General features: G+C 41.5%; 1 protein-coding gene across 2 annotated transcripts in view; it reads left to right on the top strand.

The window, feature by feature from the left end:
* TMCC3 (transmembrane and coiled-coil domain family 3) overlaps nt 1–14,845 on the top strand; it is a 250,148-nt gene that overhangs the window by 90,677 nt on the left and 144,626 nt on the right. The gene's annotated exons all lie outside the window — the stretch shown is intronic.

Raw genomic sequence — 14,845 nt, 5'->3', positions numbered from 1 at the left:
TGGGCACGCAGGAGAGTGGGAGTTGGCAGAAGAGACAGAGGCTGGTCCTCTGCGGAAGGATCCAAAAGCCAAGAGCTGCGCGCAGCAACCAGGCGGCCTCCGCCAGCCAGGCAGCAACCTGAAAAGAAGCTAGCCTGTTGCAGCGTTGCTTTTCCTGCTGCTTGTGCTGAATTTGCTTTGCTGATAGAACTCAAGCCCTGGGTCTAAGACTCTAATGCCCCTGTTAGAAATTTAGTGGCGATATTAAGACTGCAGAGATTATGGCCTTACTGATATTCGTGTCAGTTTCGGCAACTTCCTGACTGAAAACAGCTGAAGAACTAGACCCGTAAAGTGACTTAAACTGGATGTAATGCATGGTCAGCGTTTTGACTTTGCATTTGAAGCGGCTGCCCTTGGTGACCTGGGTACTGTGGTCAGTATCATGTGTCACCCTCTGAGCCGGTTGTCATGGTGGACATGTCTGTGTGTGTGCACATGTGTGCTCATGCAATTCCCAGTCTGTGCTCCCTGCCGATGTGTAGCTCTGAGCCATGTGATCAAAGGCCGACACCTTCACCTCGACAAATAGTCGCTAGATATTTATGGAGCACCTGTTACTTGTCAGGCATCACGGGGGTTGCTCCATAAATGACATGTGTCCATGTCTACTCAGGCATGTAACGCACAGTGACAACAGGATTGTGTAAGTTAAAGTGAAACAAGAGAGGGACGGGCAAAATACTGAAGGATCACAGAGGAGGAAGCATTTCATTCTAGGGGGAGAAATTAAGTCCCTATTGAAGAGACATTTAATCGGCCCCACGGCGATGGCATGGGGTGGCGGGGAGAGGGTAAGGTATGCCAGCTGAGGTAACAAAAGCATGCGAAAAAGATGGGAAATACCTTTGGCGGAGAGCGGTGCCCTGAAGTAACCCCGAGACTAGCACACAGTACGTGTGTAATAGTGTTGGTGAGGACCGTCTTTACACTGCTCAGGTGAGGCTGCGCAGTCCTGGCAGGAGACGGTACTGAGGGAAGCCTGTGAAAGCCGCAGGGCCACGGGGAAAAGTCAGGAGACACCGCAGATTGACAGCTGAAGGAAGTTAGACCTCATCTGTGGTCGTCAGTTAATAAATGTCTTTAGAAAGAAGGTTCCAGGAGACATGCACTTTGCTGTATGTATTGACATTTAGGGAGACGTATTTAAGAACATATAGAGTATTTGACGGGTGACCAAATGAATGTTACGTCCAGCAGAGTTTGATTTGCTCTAATACTTAGACCATGGTCAACAGAACTACATTTTGCTTTTAAAAGTCAGAATTCTTTTAATGTTTAAATATTAGGTGGGTGCAAAGGTAATTGTGGTTTTTGCAATTATTTTTAACCTTTTAAACTGCAATTACTTTTGCACCAACCTAATATAGTAATGCTTAAGGATAGCTTCCTTCTTTTTTTTATATTTTTTTCCATCTTTTTTTTAAATTTTGACATTCAATATTACTTTACATTAGTTTCAGGTGTACAGCACAGTGGTTAGACATTTATATAATTTATGCAGTGATCATACCAATTAGTCTAGTACCCACCTGGGATCATACATAGTTATTACAATATTATTGACTATATTCTCTATGCTGTAATTTACATCCCCATGACTATTTTGTAACAACCAATTTCTATTTCTTAATCCCTGCACTTTTTCACCCAGCTCCCCAGCTCCCCTCCCCACTGACAACCATCAGGTTGTTCTCTGTATCTGTGAGTCTGTTTCTGTTTTGTTTGTTCATTTATTTTGTTCTTTAGATTCCACATATAAGTGAGATCAGACGGTGTTTATCCTTCGCAGTCTGACTTATTTAACTTAGCATGATACCCTGTTAGGTCCATCCATATTGTTACAAATGGTAAGATTTCATTCTTTTTTATGGCCAAATAATATTTCATTGTATATACCAGGGGTTCCAAAAAAATGTACACTTTTTGAAGTTGAATTGAATTATGGTAGCAAAGTGTAGTATGACATTCCGCTCAAAAGATGGTGTTAATCAAATGGATGCTAGCATCATTCATTGTATTACAATTTTAACAGATTTTTTTCCTTTCTTAAAATGTGTATACATTATTTTGGCACCCTGTGTGGGTACCACTTCTTCTTAATGGACACTTGTGTTGCTTCCATATCTTGGCTATTGTAAATAGTGCTGCAGTAAACTTAGGGGTGCATATATCTTTTTGAATTAGTGTTTTGGATCTCTTCGGGTAAATACCCAGAAGTGGAATTGCTGGGTCACAAGGTAGCTCTAATTTTTTGAGAAACCTCCAAACTGTTTTCCATAGTGGCTGCACCAATCTGCATTCCCACAAACAGTGCAGGAGGGTTCCCTTTTCTCCACATCCTCGTCAATACTTGTTTGTTGATACATTGATGGTAGCCATTCTGACAGGTGTGAGATGGTATCTCATTGTGGTTTTTATTTACATTTCTTTGATGAGACACCAGAAAAAAATATCACTAAGAACAACGTCAGAGAGTTTACTGCCTATGTTTTTTCCTAGGAGTTTTGTGGTTCGGGTCTTACATTTAAGTCTTGAATCCATTCTGAGTTTATTCTTGTATATGGTGTAAGAAGGTGTCCAGTTTCCTTTTTTGCATGTGTCTGTCCACAGTTCCCACCACCATTTATTGAAGAAACTGTTTTTCATCATTGTATTTACTACGCTTCTTTGTCAAAAATTAATTCACCATACATGCATGTGTTTATTTCTGTGCTTGGAGGTTTGGGACCAGTCTGTTTTGCGTCTCCACCCCTACCAGTCTCGACGTGGCTTTTTCTTTATATCCCCAGGTATAGAACTTCTGTTCAGCTACACTTCAGATGGTTCTCCAGGTTGATTATTCTATAATTTAATTGTAATTGTAATGTGGTCATGGGAAGAGGGAAGCACAGCTTTCATCTACTTTGCTGTCTTGGATCCTCCTTCCCCAGCTTCCTTCTTTAAAGTGTTTTCCATCACAAGAGGTGATCTTTTTCCAAAATCGTCTTTTAAATTAAAAACACTTTTAAATTAAAACCAACTTGAAACCAATGAGGAGAACTACAAATCCTTTGTCTCTACTGGTAACTAATCTGCACAAAACTAAGTGGTTCTTCTAAGTGTTTGCCAGCAGGGGGTGACAGTGCTGTCTGTGCAGTTTCAGTTTCCTTATATGTATTCTGTGTAAAACACAGACTACCTGTTCGTATAAACACAATTAGAAAGCACATTGGGAGGAATGGGTGGGAGTCACATAATCAGCGCTCAAGTTCTGGCATGGTACAGCCTTTGTTGCAAACCGACCTTAGCCAGTTCAGTCGTACACGATTAATAAGGTCATTTTTGGTAGATTATAGATCCTGAGAGCTGAGGACCATGGGCCTCTACCTCTACAACCTCCCTAAGAGGAAGAAGGATAAAGCAAAAGCACGTCTTCATCCAGGAATGAAGCTACAGCAAGCAAGCTCACAGGCCGTGCTGGGCCCTGCTGGTGAGGTCCCAGCTCCTGGCCTTAAGGTACTCAGACAACCACCTTGCGTGAAAGACCGAGGTGCTTGTGGTGGAAGCACTGCGGCTGCAGGGTTCACTGACCTTCATAGACCGGCTCAGACCACGGAAGCTACCGTAACACAGGGCTGGAGGACATGGGCTGCTGGGCTCCCCGAACTCTCTTAACCCTGGGCCTGAGAAGGCAGAATTACCTGTTTGGCATTTCATGCTGATTCATGTAGTTGGAACACCTTTTTATCAGTAAAAATCATTTCTAATATCCATTATGCTTATTAACACCCTGCTGATATTGATACAGATAAAAGTAGTTCCAGCCTTGTAATAACCACTTCTGGAATGCCAACTTTTGAGTGGTAAGCAGTTACAAATGCTAAGTACCTGCTTTTAGGTTATAAATGAAAATTCACACTTCTGTATATCACACTGTTTTTGCTGGAGTATTTTGAAGAGAATTAGAGACACCTTTTCAATTTATGTGTAGAGTGTGGATGTGCTTGTGTGTGTGTGTGGATTGCTTGACAGTTTTCAGTTTATATTCTTTGTGTGTCTGTGTTGTTTAACAAAAGTGGGACTACATGCTGTACATGGTTTTGCAACCTGCCTTTGTCATTTAATAACATGTTAGGAATATATTTCCAAATAATACTTCTGCCTTATCAGATTTAGTGACTGCATAGTATTCCATTTTATAATATAATTTACTCATAGCTCACTATTAATGGACATTTGTGACTTTCACAACTTTTTGCTATTATAAGCATCCCTATAAATAAAGATTATATATGTTTTTTGTGTTCTTGTTTATTTCATTATAATACATGTCTAGAAATAGAATTGCTGAATCATAGGGTATGAACATTAAAAACATGTTTAAAATTTTTTTCATATTACCCTTTGAAAGAATGTAGCAATCTATACTCCCACCAGCATCTGCTTTCTTAAATACTCTCCCACACTGGAAGGAATATTAAAGAAAAACATTTGCCCCTCTGGTCGGTAAAAAAAAAAGTCACTCATGTTTTATTAGTGAGGTTGGACTTTTAAAAATATATTTGCTATTTGCATTTCTCCTTTTATTGTTTCAAGTATTGGTAATGTAAGAAAATTATTCTTCCACACATTTACTCTCCCTATCTAGATAGGAGATGCCTTAAAATTATTTATTTGTTAGATTGGGAAACATACAGGCAACTTAAAGCATTTTAAATCGTCACATTTTCCTAATTGAAGACCCTCTCCAAAAGTGGGGCAGTGTTTCAACTGTGCCATTTCTGGTACTCCCCCAAGGATGGGCATTATTTTAGACCCTTTTTTAGAAAGGCATAAAGATATTGTTTAGCTGCCGGACTATTCAGAGAAGATGGTGAGATGCTTAAGTTATCAGCACTTAAACCTGCCGAAGTAATATTCATGCAGCACAATATGAAACGAGAACTTAGAGTTCTTTAATTAATTTGATGGAGATAGATAGCCAAAGAGACCATTTAAACACCAGAGGGATACTTTTTCAGCAGAATTATCTAGTTTTCTTGTCTACAATTGATTAACCAGAAAATTGCTGTAGCTTCAGTCCATTTGCTGACATGTTTTGAGGAGTTGGTCAAGGAACTATTTCCTTCTCCCTTCACCCCATCATTGTTCTAAGTATTAAACATATAGATCCGGCACCAAAATAGCAATTCTGAGAAAGAAGTTTCTAACTTGTTAAGACATTCGAGAAGAGGACCAGCTTCCAAATGTAGGCAGCCCTCTACCCCCTGGCCACCAAGAACCTTCTCCCTCCCTCACCTCCACCTGTTGCCCGATGCTCAAATCTGCTTTACAAAAAGATGGGCCCTCTAAAGAAAGGATTTTCATTTAGACCGAAGGCCTAAAATTAAAATACATTGAAAGGTAAGAATGACTCTGTAAATTCACATTGAAATATAAATGATTTACTCTAGATCATTCTGATGGAAGAAGGAGGCTATAAAAAGGGGCTGAGGTTAAGTGAGATCCACCAAGAGGAAAGAACCAGAAAGGAGCAGCTGGGGTACAGAGCACCACAGTTGGTCTAAACTCACCTTAGATGAGAGCTTTACTTTTCAGGGGCCTCTTCCAGGTGTTACTGCTATTTGTGATGGAACAGTTTGTGAGTAATTGGCATTTTCCTTGCCTCATCCAGCCTATTCTTGGAAGAATTTTCTCTCTCCCTCTGCCTCTCTCTCTGGCCGCACGAACAAAGTTAATAATAGATATTTAGTAAAATTTTGGTTTTTAATTCTTTTAATTCTTTAAAAGGTGTTCACCTTTAAAAGAATGTATGTCTACTCTGTATATGCTTCCTACTGGGGGAAAAGAAAGGCTACTTTCTACTCTTGAAAATCCTTGTTCCACTCTTGTCTGCAGTGTTGTCTTTCTAAACAATATCCTCCGGTTCTCGTACTTGCGTTGCTTCCTTGCTGTTCCACCACTTCCTGCATTCCCTCCACTACCCTGCTCACATCCTCCAGGCTGAAACCCCACCTTTCTGTTTCTCCTTCCTCAAAGTCTTCCTTAAATTCCATCTCTGAACTCCTATGCCTCCGTAGTCAAGTAATGCTAAACTGTTTCCGAATAACACTTTCTCTAAAATCTCTGTTCTTTTGTATCCATAATTGTCCAATTAGTAAAACTTTAAAAAAAAACAAAACACCTTTTTAAAATGTAAAAGAAATGTCATTGTAAAAGATGTAATATAGGGTAAATGAGAAAATGAAATTCCCTCTCCCCCACTCCTGCTACCCCCCTCCGCTCTAATATGCCTCATATGGTTTGTTGTATATCTTTTCAGACTTCGCCTGTTCATATGCAAACATTTTTATGCATAAAAATATGTTAATTTATTTCTACAAAATAAGATTATACTGTTCTATAACTTGCCTTTTAAAACAATATTGTATGTATAAATTTTATTTCATTCTTTTTCATGACTTTATTGTTCTGGTGTATGGCTGTATTATCATTTATATAAACAATCCCCTGTTGATGGACATTTATTCCCAGTATCATCTTATTATATACAGTGGTGTAATAACACCTTTTTGCATAGCCTTTTGTGTGTTCCCTGGCATTCCTCTCACTAGAAGAACATCTGGGTCAAGGGCTATGTGCATTTTAAACCCTGACAAATATTCCCAGATGGCCCTCTAAAGAGGCCGTGGTTATACTAATTTACACTCCCATTGGCAAACCATCATTCAGTCTCCACATCTCACTCTATGTGTCACCTCCTTAGGGAAACCTGACTCATCGCCTTTACCTCCAGGCAGCATGGGGTAGCCTGCCTTTCTTCCCAAGTATCCATCCCACCAAAGTACTGTTACATTCCCGAATTTGTACACTCATCCCATTATTTGAATATTTGAAATATAAGCGTTCACCACACCACCATCTGTATTCTTCCTTGAAAATTTTTTTCTGATTCCAAAAGTAACCCATGTTCACTATATGGAAAAGACCTTACATTACAGAAATAGAACGAATCTTTGTGTATTTTAGACAGTCTTCCTCTGGCTACTGCCGCCCTCGTTGGCACTTACAGTATGTGCCGTACTAACTGAGGCACACATCTGTCTCACCCACAAGCCCCACATTCCTAGAGGAAAGGGACCATGTCTTTTTGTGTTTGTGCCTTTGCACTGATATGGCATCTGATATACAGTGCGTGCACCGTAAGTGCTTGTCACCTGAAAGAGCAGGGAATAAGACAAGCCATGGAAAACAGGCCGTGTTGCATAAGCACTGTAATAGCGATGGTTTTGCGTGGACTCCCACAATACCAGGCTCTCAACAGAAACTCGAATACTGATGAAATCCACCCTCCCCTAGATGATTTGGTTTCATAGCCGTTAGGGTCTATTTAGTTCCTCTCACAAAGCAAATGCAGGATCCTGAGAAGCAGTTATTAGCTGTGGGTGATGGGTTTGCCAGTGTGATTTGTTGCTATGTGTGTTTCTTATCCACTGGCTCTGTGCTCATGAAGTCAATATCTCCTGCGTTCTGTTAAGCCAGGCAATCTGGCAAAATACGGAGTGAAGCCGAGCATGCTCAAGTTCCAGAATCTAACAGCAGCAGTAAGAAGAGCTGCCATATATTGAGCGGCTCCCATGTACGGATGTTTTACAAGTCGTTTAATCCTCCTGCAAACCCTGTGAGGAAAGTGGTGTTTTCCTTCAGGTTCCAGGTGACACTCAGCCTCAGGGAGATACACTTGCCAAGGTCACACAACTGTTAAGTGGCAGTGTCTGACTTTGAATCCCCGTCATTTTATTTATAAACCGTCTTTATTCCCTTTTTTGATCCTCTTTCCATCTCTCCCAACCTCCTGCTATGGAACAGGAAAAGTACATCATCTGGCAGAAAAGTTTGGAGTCCCTTCTCTTGTCCACTGAAACACTACTTGAATCCTCAAGAAAAGAACCTCATCGTTCACTTTATTTTACTCTTTTTCTAAAATCATTTTAGAAATTTAGAAAAATTTCTAAATTGGAAATTTCTAAATTAAAATTTCTACTTTAGAAAAATCATTTTCTAAAATCTAAAATGATTTTAGAAAAAGAGTAAAACAAAGTGAAGATAAGATCCCTCTTATCTTCAGGGGTCTATTTGCCTATGCAATCTTCAAGATCAAGTTCGCTTTAGGAGCAAGACTGTGTTACCCATTCGCACTTACCACTGCTTTGGGAAGGCTTCCAGATTTCACTGAGTGAGTGAAAAGTCTGATGTTGCTTTGGATTTCTGGATGCAGAGCTATTGTTTCACAGAATTAGACATAATAGGGAAACTACAGACTAGATCCAGAAATGTCAGGGTAGGCTCATCCGTGGTCCTCATGGGAACACAGACTGTCCCAAAGCTTGTTCCTACCAAGAGGCTAAATGCAATCTTGCAGGTTTCTTTCTGATTATATTCACCCCATCCCAAATGCTTCAACATTTCTTTCATTTTTACATTTTAGAAAAGGAGACATGTGTCCGTAATCACTTACTGACTTTTTTCAGGAAATTCTTTGCTTATTACACATCGCATTGCATCAACTCCCGGTGGGACGGGGTGGCACTCTGCAGTCAGACACATTAATATCTCTGCAGTACAACTTACTATTGTTCACATTAGACAGAACAAACGAAGACTGGAATTACATGTCATTTCAGGTCAGGTTTTTGTTAAACAAATGATTTGCAAATACTTGGAAAAAGCTTTCAGTTTTCATAACTTTGGGGGTTTCTGAATTACAGCTAAAGGATTGTGCACGTAATTTTCTCCTTTTTTGAACTGGTTGAAAATTAACTCGTAGACCCCCAGTACTATAGACAGCAGACCCTCATGCCCCTTGTTAAAAGCAAAATAAACATTGTTTTACCAAGCGGTCTGCCTCCCTGACGTTTAGGGCCTGGTCGGCCCCCATCTCTTGTGCATCCCCTTGGTAGCTTATGTCAGTTCCAAGCTTGACAGTTCTCGGGGGGGGGGAGGGGGGAATTCTGTCAGGTTGCTCTCCGTGAACCCCACCCCATCTAGTTCCTTCAACAACATCCCCTCGTTCTCTCCTAAGTGAACCTGGAAAAGAGTCCATTTCCATCATCGTCTTTGTGAGCATTGGTCACACCTCTCTCTGCTCAGCGCACTGCTTTTCTGGATGTCACGCACTCCCTAAGCCTTTTTTCCTTGGTTTTGGGAGCCCTCACCATGGAAACCATTCTGGCTCGTCTCATTCCATTCCCAGGTGGTCTCTGACTCTGCCCACGTGATGCACACTGAAAAATGCAGTCTGGCTCCTAGGTTTGCTTTTCAAGTTTTAATTGCTTATTTTGGCATGCGGCACAATCCCAAGGATTTTTCTACAGAGGGATGGGTTTCACCATGCCTAGTGACCGGGCCGCTGTCTGTCACCCCAGTCGGTTAAGACACATGCACTTCTTACATCCATGATGACACCTTATCGTGTCCAAAGCCATTGTGAGTTCAGGACAGGACAGAACCAGATAGTTTGACCAACTTGTCCCTGCCCCTATTTTGGTTCCTTTAGGCCTCTTATTTGTTATTTAGTTATTGCTTTTCCAGTTTGTGGAGTACATCAAACAAGGAGTGTCTCCAGAAACTATACTGTGAAGTGTCTGGTTGTTGGTGCTGGTGGCTAGAGTTTGACAGCTGGTACCATCAGCTTCTCCCAGCACCTGATTTGTCAGAGTGCAGCATTCAGGCCACATGACTCCTACTTGGGCCAAGAGTCTTCAATCAGCCCAGTGACTTAAATTGCCAAAGAAATTATGTCTGCTGAGACTTCAGGATTTATCACCTGTTCCTAGGCTGCAAGGTTTCCCGTAGAATTCTTGCTGACACAGTTTACTCCTGTAACCTCCCAGATTTGTGGAGTGTGCAGCTCTGTGAACTTTTCTGCACAATTCACATTCATGCATGAAGGGCCTTGGTGTCCAAAGAAGATGGGCTTTCAGGGATCCGTAAGTTTCTGGAAATGGCATGCAGTATTTTGTATGGATGTTTACATGGACGTTTTTTGTCGGGAGAGGCTTACATTGGGTTTTCGACATCATAGCCTACAGTGATACAGCCCCAGGAAAACTATTTAGTCTCCCGAGCCTTTGTAAAATGAGACTAATACTAGATCTTGCCCAGTTGGGTTTAATGAGGCTACAATGATAACATGCATATAAGCTGCCTAGTACAGTATCCATAGCATCATGTTAGCTGTCATTATTTGCCTGAATATGTGATCCTCAAAAGGTTAACATTATTTGACTGCCTTTTGTTTCTTAGACTTAGGTAGGTAGCAGATACATTATCAGCGATGATTACCAATGTTTTACAGCCCTTTGTGCTGTACAGAGAGTCTTCGCAGGACCGCCTCCTGTGAGCTTCACAGCATCCTTGTCGGGAGGTGGGGGAGACGGCCTAACTATTCCCTTTTACAGATGAGGAAACTGAGACTCAAGGGAGACCAAGAGCTGCCAGCTAATAAGGATCAGAAAAATGTCTTCTGCTCGCAGTCTGGTGGACAGACCCTAAGACAAACAGTTACAGCACAGGGTGTGCTGAGTGCCTTAACCCTTGACGTACAGGATGTTAAGGCAGTCAGGAGGGTCGGGGAAGACTTCCTGGAATAATGACACTTATTCTGAGCCCTGAAACTTAGGTAGGAAGAGGCCAGGCAAAGAGTGGGCCGCAAGCGTGTTGTATGTAGTGGCAGCAGCATATGCCAATTCCTGCAGGCAAGGGGACCTCCAGTAGGGAGCCTCTTGGCAAGCGGGATGGAGATGAGCAGAGACCAAAGGGGAATGACAGTTTCCTGGACCCCCTAAAAACGAGAGGAATGTCTGAAGAAAAGAGCAGAGAATTAAGTTTGGCTTCACAGACATGCCTACAAACCATGCAGCCCTTTAAAATAATTCCGAGGAAGACCAACAACATGGGAATGTGTTTGGTATGTCACGTGAGGAAGACTGTGTAAAACTGCCCATATGCCACGATTTCAGCTGCGTAGAAATGAATCTTCAAAGGACAAAGACATAGACGTTCAGTGGAAGAGGGCAAATGACTCTTGTGTTAAGGCAGTACATTTTTAAAACTCAATGTGTGATTTTTGAAATTTTGTGTTAGTTGTTTGTTGCTCCCAATACATCGCCTGGGTGGTCATGGTTCCAGCATTCCACTGGGCCTCCCACCTCTGTAGTTCTGAGTCATCCATCCAGTCATCCATCCATCCATCCAGTCATCCATCCATCCATCCATCCAGTCATCCATCCATCCGTCCATCCATCCATCATCCATCCATCATCCATCCATCATCCACCCAGTCATCCATCCACCCAGTCATCCATCCATCCATCCACCCACCCACCCACCCACCTGTTTCACGTTTGCCATATTCCAGGCACTGTGCTTGGGCGAGCATCAGCTGTGTCTGTGTGTGCATCCCCAACAGGTCAGCTCTCAGAGAGCTCAGCCAAGCTGGCACAAAGGACCCCCCACCCCCACCCCTGTGGCTACGGAACTGCAGACAGAAGGCAACTTTGACTTCGTAAAAAACAATGTGAGCACCCCTGAGGGTGAGGTGTGGGCTCTGCCTCTGCTAACTTTCTTCCCTTCCTTCTCTCCTTGTTCCTTTTAAAATTTATTTCTTCCCATAGATCGACTTCTCTTTCTGGGTTCCGATTTCCATCATTTGCCCTCATGGGTCTTCTCAAACCCCCAGATGTTCTACAGTGCTTTTGGTTGGCGAGCCAACTGCTGGAACAAGACCAGACTTATGATAATGGGAAGATGTGTATGGATTTGAGTTGTAACTCACTACCAGCAGTGTTTTCATGACTTTGCAAATATTCCAAGTCTGAATTCAGCCGTCAGTCTTCTAAACAGAGATTCAAATCTCTTCTTTTTCAAAAGTTGAATCAGACATGTTTAGTTTTAAAAGGAACCTGAGACATTTGTAGTAATGAGGTACTTTTTGGACTGGTTTTTTAATTTTTAAAAATGACAGTTCCCCATATTGAGGAGAAAATGGGGAGATGAACATTCTCATCATGCACTGCTGGTTAGAGTAAAAATTGGTGTTGGCGTGAAAAACGTAGATGCCCTTTGGCCAAGAGATTCCATCTCTAGGAATTTATTCTCAGAAAAGAATCAGGGATGTGTGCAAAGTTTTGTCTATAAAAGTCTTCACCACAGTATGTTGCATGGGAAATGATCTAAATGTGGTACAATAGAAAATTGGTTAAATGAACTGTGGTACATCTCTTTGATAGAACACTATGTAGCCATTTGAAATGAAGTAAAGTACAGCATACGGAATATAGTCAGTGATATTGTAATAATTATGTGCAATGTCAGACAGGTAATAATAGACTTACTGGGGTTATCACTTTGTGAGTATATAAATGTCTAATCCCTGTATTGTTTTGTACACCTGAAACTAATATAATAGTGCATGTCAATGATAACTGAAAAATAAGTTTTTAAAAATTAAGAAAAATTAAATATAAATTGTTGAGCCTTAAAAAATTATATTGTACAAGAGTAAATTCAGTGGCATGGAAAGTTCTTTACATTTTATACCAGGAATGCTTTTGGCTGCAACTAATAAAAATACAGTTATTTGCAGTGGCTGAAGGAAGTAGGGATTTATTTTTCTCGCATATGAGTAAGTTGGGATGGGCACAGCTGCTGGCATTGGTTCAGTGGTTCAGCAGCATCAGGACCAAATCTCTGCAGTATCTGTGAACTTTCTAATGCTCGACTCCTCACAAGAGGTGCTGCAGCGTCAGCAGTGGGTCCACCTCCAGAGCAGAGAGCGCGTGCAGGTGGCAACCACTACTTACCTGCCGTTTTGTTTTTGTTTTTAGTTTCAGGTGTACAAAACAATGTATTAGTTAGATGTTTACACCCCTCACAAAGTGATAACTCCCCTCCCCCAATCCACTACCCCTGTGACATCGTATAGAGCTGTTACAATTCCACTGTCTCTATTCCTTATGCTGTACTCCACATCCTGTGACTATATATATATATATATATATATATATACACACATATATATATATGTTTATGTGTATATATATATATATATATGTATATGTATATATAAAATTACGGGTGACATTCAGTATTATTCAGCTTTAGCTTCAGGTATACAGTGCAGTGGTCAGGCATCTACACCATCCATGAAGTGGTCTCCCTAATAAGACATGTTCCCATTTGACACCCTACAAAATCTTTGCAACGTTGATTATATCCCCCAAACTGCCTTTCATATCACCGTGGCACTATTGTAGCTACCAATTTGTGCTTTCTAATCCCTTCTCCTTCTTCCTCACCCCCACCCCCGACCCTTCTAGCAACGATCAGTTTTTCCTCTATATCTCTGAGACTATTTCTATTTACTTTGCTCATTTATTCAGATCTTTAGATTCCACATGTAAGTGTGTTCATATGGTATTTATCTTTCTCTGTCTGACTTATTTCACTTAGCCTAATGTTCTCTAGGTCCATCTTACCTACCATTTATCGAGAGAGCAAAGCTCTCTTGGAAGCCCCCAGCTGATGTCTCTTTACATCTCATTGGCTAAAACCATGTCACATGAACACCTCTGCTTGCAAGAGATGTTAATCAAGTGAGCATTTAGCATTTCAAAACTGCAGAGCACAGGAAAGCAGGGAGATGAGGGTTAGAAATGAGTATTGGGTCACCCAACCCACAGGGTCTGCCACTCAATATTAAGTGAAAAATACAATTGGAAAAATAACATTTACAACATGGTCCCATTAAGAATACGTAAAATAAAATGGATAATTATACACATTTTTTTAAAAATAGAAATATTCCAAAATTTTATTCCTGAATGATTCATTTTCTTGTTTTATTTTTTCAAAGTTTTCTACAATATAGAGTTAAAATAACTCTCTCTTTACCTTGAAAGCCCTGATGCTCTGGGTGGTGGGATTACGTGTAAAATGAAACTCAGAGGTGTGAGTGATGAGGAGCTTGTCCCAAGTGCCACATCCAGTGGGACAGAGCTTGGCCAGGTCCCTGTCCTGTCCCCACTGCCACACACGGAGTAGCATTTCGTCCCTTAGGCCCTCTTCATTGCGTTTCTCATGGAGTTCTTCACAGCTTAAACTGACTCCCTCCCTTTCTTTCCAGAGTAGCTTTCTGTGGGTGGAAAGGGCAGGGTATGTGGCGTTGGGCAGTGTTTGAACCTGACTTATCACTTAGGAAATTTTACTTAATCTTTCTCAGCCTCAGTTTGATCATCTAGACAATGGGGATGATTAATATCTGTCTCCTAAGATTCTCGAGTTTCGAACATTTTAACATGTGCAAACCAGCCTGTATACCTGGTGCACAGTAGGTGTTCAGTAACTGCTTAAGGCTTCCTTAGCTCCCCTCTGCCTTTGAAATAAAGTCCACGCCCTCGAGATCCAAACTCTAGACCCGGGGACCTAGGTCCTCCACGACCCACCCTCTCCCTTTGTCTCCCATCCCACCGCCATCATTCCCACCCAGTGCTCCAGCCCAGCCACGTTCCAGGCTGCGTCTCACCTCACTGCTTCTGTCTTGTGGGGCCCTTTGCTTGGTTAAAGTTGCATTCATCATTTAAAACAGCTCAGGGAAAGAAGCCAACGTACAGATGATTCTGTTTTTAGGAAGTACAAGAACACACAAAACTAATCTATGTCAGAAACCCAGGGAGGGGGAGGAGTTCTCTGGAAAGGGACATGAGGGAACTTTCTGGGGCAATGGAAATGTTCTAGATCTTGTTTTGGACCGTGGCTACACAAA

This window comes from Rhinolophus sinicus, chromosome 1 (assembly GCF_057876585.1).
Source record: "Rhinolophus sinicus isolate RSI-liver-muscle chromosome 1, RSI-T2T, whole genome shotgun sequence".
In the NCBI taxonomy this organism is placed as follows: domain Eukaryota; kingdom Metazoa; phylum Chordata; class Mammalia; order Chiroptera; family Rhinolophidae; genus Rhinolophus; species Rhinolophus sinicus.
Note: the sequence above shows the minus strand (reverse complement) of the source record. Positions and strands in the feature narration are given on the sequence as shown.